Source organism: Lepisosteus oculatus, chromosome 11 (assembly GCF_040954835.1).
Source record: "Lepisosteus oculatus isolate fLepOcu1 chromosome 11, fLepOcu1.hap2, whole genome shotgun sequence".
NCBI lineage: Eukaryota > Metazoa > Chordata > Actinopteri > Semionotiformes > Lepisosteidae > Lepisosteus > Lepisosteus oculatus.
In genome coordinates, this window is record NC_090706.1 from 8032230 (window position 1) to 8039703 (window position 7474).

Consider the following 7474-nt stretch of genomic DNA (forward strand, 5'->3'; position numbering starts at 1 on the left):
CTTGTGAACTCAACAGTAGTGCTGCAGGGTTTAAGTGTGGTGAATTGATCTAGAAAATCTTACCTATGTAGCATCCGATCTGCAATTATTTGGAAGGTGAATGTAGATGCGCCTATGGATACTGAAACATTTGACAGCAGAATTCAAATGAATAAACTGTGTGGAAACTATTTTGAAACTCACAAGGTGACTCCTTAATTCAACAGAAGAACCCCGTTCTTGAGTGTGCAGGGAAGTCGTTCTTAACATGCAGCAGGCAGAAGCAGGATTATTTATAAACTGACAGCTGCAGAGATACAAAAGAAACACGTGTTTTGCAAGAGCAAAGAACCTGTCCTTTCTTCTCCTGAGTTGGTGTATCCTTATGATGTCTCTCTACTTTGAAGACAGAAATTTGCTGACAAGTTGCTATGTGTAGCTCAGTGTAGCTACAGTCCCCTGAGCTGGACAGCCTCACGTGCTAATTTATTCAGCTGTTAGCTTTTCGATCAATTTTAATTGACTTGATTTACTAATTTATTTTCAACTCTGGAGGTGCCAAAGTCCAAATCGATTGAAATGTACATTGAGGATAGACATTTAAAAGCCTTGCCAAAACAGCACAGCAACCTTTAAAGAATCATTCGCATGAGAGTCTGCAGGAGTCGGGGTTAAATGTCTAACTGTGGAGACAGATTGACCATTCCTTAACATCATAGCAAGAAAGGGCAGCCATCTGCTATATCAAACACAGATATGAATAATCTAATTTACTCTTTGGCACTGAAGTGTTTTCAGATCCCCCCCAAGGAGGACTTCCATGTATAGGACATGCGTTTGGAGAAATAGCTTTGAAAACAAAACGAGAGAGTGGACACACAAGGGGCACCCACGGAGAGACTAATTAATCCATTAGCCTTCGCTTTACCACTGCACAGCACTCTGTTACCATCAATACCTAATAACAAATACAAGGCAGCCTCTCAGCCGATAAGAAAAGTAAGAGGCAAGTAGCTGATTACTGAAAAGATGAAGGTGAAACAGGGATTTCGGTCAGATCAGCAGTAGTTCAAAGGAACTCCCATGAGGAGTAAGAGCCGGTAAAGGCAGTCAAGTTTCATAAGTCTCCCAATCTCCACACACAAGCAGAAAGAATGAATAGCACCACAATCTTATTACATTGGGAATCTTTTATAACTAGATGCCAAATACCATTGAAGATGGCAGTAATGTCTCAGGGGGCCTCCATTTAAGCAAGACACACTTCCTTTCTCTTCAGTATGAAACACTTTCCTTCAGGCTCGTATGAATCAGCCTTTGGAAAATGCAGTAGATGATGAAAACGTCTAAAGCACAGAGGCACACTTCCCAGCCCTGTTGTGCAGTTCCGTGGTCACAAGCTTCACACTTGAACTAAACCCCTGCAAGATTATGCTTGCTCCAGAAATAAGTCTGATCTTGCAAAAAGCTTTTTGTGCTTGAGCATGATCCTGATCAGACAAAGCAGTTTCACTACCCACAGAGCAAAGGAGATGAAGCACTGGGAGGTCGACAAAGAGTGTGAACATAATTTAACCTGAAGAGAGAGATCTTCACAAAGTGAGAGAGGAATACAGATTCTACCAATTAAGTACCAGTGCCATGGTCTTTATGCAATGCCCCTTAAAAAAAACCCTGTAATGGTCTTAGGTTGAAAAATATCCATTTTTATGCTTACTATTTAAAAGTCATTCAGATTTGAGATCAGGCATTTCTAGGAAGAAAAAAGTCAAAACTAAAATATCACAATACGCCCTTCTGAATTTGTCCGATACAAAAAAATTCAAATATGACTACTCATCTAAACGCAGCAGACAGAAACAGCAAGCTAGATGTGTTCAATTTCATTCTTAAATGATTCCCAGAATTTGCTGCAGAACAATGTCCTTTCGGGAATTTAAAGCTCGCAGATAAAATGAGTCATGGTGATTGACACTTTTTTTCCATTCTACCTGCTACAGAATTGCTGAATTATTTCCCATTTAAAGAAAATACTGTATTATTAGCAATACTTCTCTTCTGTGGAGAAACACACATGGGAATAATTCGGTGCCCGTGTCCGGAAATAAAATAATACCTTTTCAAGTCGTTGGATTGCTATTTTTGACATTTGTATAATATAGGACAACAGTGGCTTATTCCTAAATCCAAATATCAGTTGACAAGCTTGTTTTTGAAGTAGTGGGTGATCTACCGACGAGGCAGAAGAAAACATAGCAGTTCTGACAGGCTGCAAATTAAAAAAAAAATAGCTTTGGTTTTTAATTAAGCTTGCATGATTACTCACTGCGAGAAACAAAAGAAACAATAGTGCTGTGTCAGAATATGATGCTTTTTATGGAGAGATAACAAGACGAGACTTTTTCTGCCCTTTGAAGTGTCCTCCAAACAGCCCCATGCAGCTAAACATATGTGGAGCTGGGTCTCAAAAATAAAAAGCATAAAAAACTCTGCAAATTAGAATGCAGAAAATGTTTCCTAAAATCTAGCAGTTTCAGCGATCAAATAAATTAAAAATGATTTTTTTCAAATAAAAGCAAGACAAGAAAATGGATTGATAAATTGCAGCCCTGAGTGCATTCCAAGCTTGAGTTAATCTGTGGCATTATAATGTAGTCAGTTATCCTGGAAGGGGTATGTTTACTATCTGTCTGGTTAGATAGTTTGATGAGCTTGAAACCCAAATTGGTTTTCAGCAGTCCTGTCCACTCTATCAGTGCCCAGGATGCCTGCAAACAGAAGTAAGAAGGAATACGGTAGGGTGCACTGTAATTCAAACAGAAGGTTCTGCAATCAGCAGTAAAAAGCCCATTAAGATCACTCAAGGAGAATTGTACATTTTTTTTGCTTTGTAATCAAAGAGATACAAAGAGACACAGCAGGATTACTAAATTCCTAGGGATTGCACTCCAGCTTCAGGCTGTCCACAACTGGGTTCAATGTCACGTGCACTTTTCAGAAATCAATACTATGGTGTCCAAGGAGATCATATAAATTCGTACAAGGTTCGTCTCCCAGCCTCCTACAGTGGAAGACAAGAAAAGGGCTCGAAGCCCTGTGTGTTCCCGGTGATTGGTTGCGGTCCCACTGGAGGAGAAGAGTGTGGCAGGAAGGTGGGGGTCACAAACAGGTGACCCCTGGACCCCAGTGGGAAGCCCTGTGGAAAGTGGGAAGTGAAACAACCGGTACTCACCATTTGTTTCCAACAGGACACGGGCCGTTGGAGGAAGGCACCTGAAGAACTACCGTTGTCATTTACAGGCAAAAGACAATTGCGACTGAGAGAATAGGTTTTGAGACAAAGAAAAGATGAAGCTCCTTCTGTGAATGACAATCTTGGCCCAGTAAAATGAGCCTGGTTATACGTACAATGGACAACACTTAAACAGCTATCACAGGGAAATATGACATAGCACCTGTGAACACTTAATTAAGATTGGTGAGAAAGTTATTCAGGCATAGTCTTTGGTATCCATCAATTTTAACAGTTTTCCCCCCTACTTCGACTGAAATTATGTGCTTGTTTTCTCACTAATGGAAATAAATTATGCCTATTGTGTGTAGAATCTAACGCTAAGTAGCTGTCACAACTCTTGATACCCGTTTTTGTTTTTCTTAGCATTACAGCTTTGAAACAAGCACTCGGGAATGAATCATGAGTTTCTTTCTGGTCTAGCTGGAAAGGCAAACAATTCACATACTGTACCTGCGACATTAATTCCTGGAGAGGGAGGTAAGTTAGTTTGCCCTTGGTATTGGAACAGGCCTGTTTAAAGACTTCCTTCATAGGTGCAAGTCGTTCCAAATGTGATAGGTGACACTGACTGAAAGTTTTTTTGTTCCTGATTCATTTCAAATTCAGTTCAAAAACTGTTGTGAGACACCTCAGTGCACAGTTCAATCACTTCTGATCCTCTTGTGTAGCAGGCCAGAGTTCTCTTCTATCCAAGTTAATTAATCAGAGTTATTTTACCAGGCTAATATCTTTTCAAAGGCATACAGAGAGAGAGTTTAGGAAAAGAGAATATAAAATCATTTTTGCACTGTTCCCATCAGGATCAGTGTCACACAGAGAAGCAATTAAGAAACCTATTAGAGGTATTGGAATGAGGTGCAGAGTTGAAATATAAGGAGGCTATCCTAAAGTTGTTAAAATCCAATGCATTAAGAAAGTGATGTACTCAGAGACTGGACTCTGGACTGTGGATGAAGAAAGCAAATTAAACTTGCTAGGTTTCAGACACCAGTTCTAAAATGGTGCTTGGCAGCAAAGTGGGCTGGAGAACTGACAAAGAAACATTTTGACTTCTGACACCTTTTGGGCTGCCATGAGCTTTCCTCAAATCCAGTGTGCTGATGCTGCATTAGCTACTGTATAATTTTGGTTCGTATAAGGTGGTACCCCCAGCTGTTGGATCTTATCGGAAGGAACCATGACACATCCATCGTCCTGTAACTACATTAGTGAGAAGAGTGTATTCCAGCTAGGAGGCATCATCAAGGCTAGACTTTTCCTTCTATTTCAAATCATGAGTTTCACTAAAACCTCACTGGTATGTGAAGTCCAGGACACGCAGCTAATTTATTGAGCACGACCTTCTTTGTGTGATCATATTGTTCAATAGTCAGTACTAAGGCTCCAGCTATTCAAGTTGAGCACAGAGCCTTGCCAGCCACAGTCTGGGCACAGGGAGCAGAATGCTCATGTTCCCCTGTGACAGATGCAAGAATTTTCACATAATGAAATTTCTACACCGTGTTCTCTTTGGGTGTTTATAAGTGTAATTAAACAAGCTGTCACTTCAGGAAACAAAGCATAGCTGTGGAGCCTTTTTATCTAGTATGCGTGTTGCATCATAATGAAAATACATTCTGAATGCTGTGCCTTGTTTAACAATAGCATCCCTTTGTTGGGAATCATGGTGCTACTGGCAAAGTGAAGTTAAAAGAAGAGCTAAAAGTATCTATATATACCATTGGGTTTCAAAATCCTATTTTCCAGTCCCTTAAAAAAAACCAAATGACACATACTGTAACTCTGCTATTGCTATCTCAAGGTGCTTTTCCCTTCCCGGAACAGCAATGTTAAGTCATCAGTAAGCATTTTCAATCATAGATTATTATGACTGTCATATATATATTTTTGAACCCACATTTCACCAGTGGAAAAAAAACACTGCTCTGAACCTACACTATCTAATAATTTCCCTTTGGTATGTAATGAATAACATGCGTGCTTGTCATTTCAAGTCTACATTTCTATAAGGCGAGTGATCAAAACAGCCCCCAGGAATGTGCAATGGATTTGCAATGGATAATTGCAAAGGGTGTGCAATTACATATATGGGTGTTTAACCATTAGTTAGAAGCATGTGCAATACTTAGCATGGGATGAAAAAGCTTTTACATAAAGCAAGGAATGTCAACGCTTAGTGCAAGCCCATCAAGGTTAACAGCTCCAGCTTTCCAGCTTGGAATGTGATGTTGATTGGAATCACTTCACATATTTTCCCCAGAGTTACCCGGTAGATAAAAATGCATCACTGAACATAAGAGACGGAGATAAAGGATGATTAAAAAATTTGTTAGCCTGGATTAGATTCCATTGTCTGTACCCTTTGCAATCCTTCGTGTGTTCAGGAATGTTAAATTCCTGCCATGCATGATTACAGTGGATATCATCGCATGAGCTGAAGGAAGACCCCCGTTTTGGTGATATCAGTTTAAATAACACCATGTCTGTGCTGCTGATTCCTGTCTAGTACTGCTGAGCTATGTTTTTATATTCTGTTGATGCATCTTCCCTGCTTAGGCCTCACTACACAACTTAATTGTGACTTATTGTGAAATTTTAATTTCCCTTGGACTTGATGAGCCTGAATTCAATCAGCCTTCCCCTTCACACGTCGTCTTTGTAAGTGCTGTCAAGCTGGGGAAGCACAGGGGAATGCCCCCTGTACCTTGTGTTTTTGTCAGCGCAGAAGCCTATGAACAGAGGTTGTATTGTTTATCTGAGAGACCAACCAAGAGCGAGCCTCACTCTGTCAGTTAATTGCCCTGAGAATCCAATCAAAAACAATAATCAATTCTTTGATTGGTGCCACGCGGGGCAACAGCTGGTTAATTCAGCTGAGAAGTTAAGTCCTTGCCTACTTGCTTTTTAGTGCCCCTCAGGGCTTGCCAGGTGCCTGCAAGCACTAAGTGCTGTCAGTTGAAAGATGTTTCTCTTCTCTAGTCAGTCCTAACTCTCCTGTAAGGCGCCTGTCAAATTACAATTAACTGTGGTAGGCAGATCTGTCAAGGTCTGTGTACATGTCTTTATTGTTTTTATGTAGCTCAAATAATAATGATTATAATCGCTTACTCTTATATAAGCACTTTTCTGGACTCTCCACTCAAAGCACCTTACAGGTAATGGGAACTCCCCTCCACCACCACCAGTGTGCATCCCCACCTGGATGATGTGACCATAGTGCGCCATAGTGCACCAGTACACTCATCACACATCAGCTATCAGTGGGGAGGAGAACAGAGTGATGAAGCCAGTTTAAAGATAGGGATTATTAGGAGGCCATGATTGGTAAGGTCCAATGGGAAATTTGGCCAGGACACTGGGGTTACACCCCTACTCTTTTCAAGAAACACCCTGGGATTTTTAATGACCACAGAGAGTCAGGACCTTGGTTTTATGTCTTCTTACAGTATAGTGTCCTCATCACTATACTGGGGCAGTAGGACCCACATAGATTGCAAGGTGAGTGCCCCCTGCTGGCTCCCCCTACCACCTCTTCCGACAGCAACCTTAGTTTTTCCCAGGAGGTCTCTCATCCATGTACTGACCAGGCTCACACCTGCTTAGCTTCAGCGGGTTGCCAGTTGTGAGTTGCAGGGTGATATGGCTGCTGGAAAAAATCGTTGAACAGAAGTTTGCCAATATAAAGCACATAGAGATGCTGGGGATTGAACCCAGGACCTCGTACATGCAAAGCATGCACTCTACCACTGAGCTACATCCCCAACATAGGGTGTCACAGCATGGAGAGTTGCTAAACAGCCTGTAATGCTTAAGTATTTGAGTGGAAAGATAAATACTTAAAATTGGAGTCTCCCTATGAAAAAGACAATAGCACTTTACAGAAAGCTAGTCAATATTATAATTGAATTGCAGTATTTTTGAGGAAAGTAATCTAGAAGGATATTCTCTGGAGGTTGCACTTGTTAACATACATGACCATGGTATCATTACACACAGTCACTTCCAATTTTTCTATTTCGTCAAATAAGAAAAGACCCAAGGCAATTTTGCAATTTTGTAGTTACAGCAGTATGGGCAGGGGAAAGTCTCTGGGTTTTGTTCCTCTCACTTCTCCCACAGAGCTCTTCTAAAAGGACCCTCTGCCAGCTCAGTGGTTTTACCAACATCTGTTCAAGGTTCATTAGGCAGAAAGCAGATTCA

The 7474-nt window shown here is 40.9% G+C and overlaps 1 non-coding gene across 1 annotated transcript; it reads right to left on the reverse strand.

Moving 5' to 3' along the window:
• Positions 1-6963: 6963 nt before the first annotated feature.
• Positions 6964-7035, reverse strand: trnaa-ugc (transfer RNA alanine (anticodon UGC)). Its single transcript has one exon. It is a non-coding gene; the product is annotated as a tRNA-Ala (tRNA).
• Positions 7036-7474: the final 439 nt, after the last annotated feature.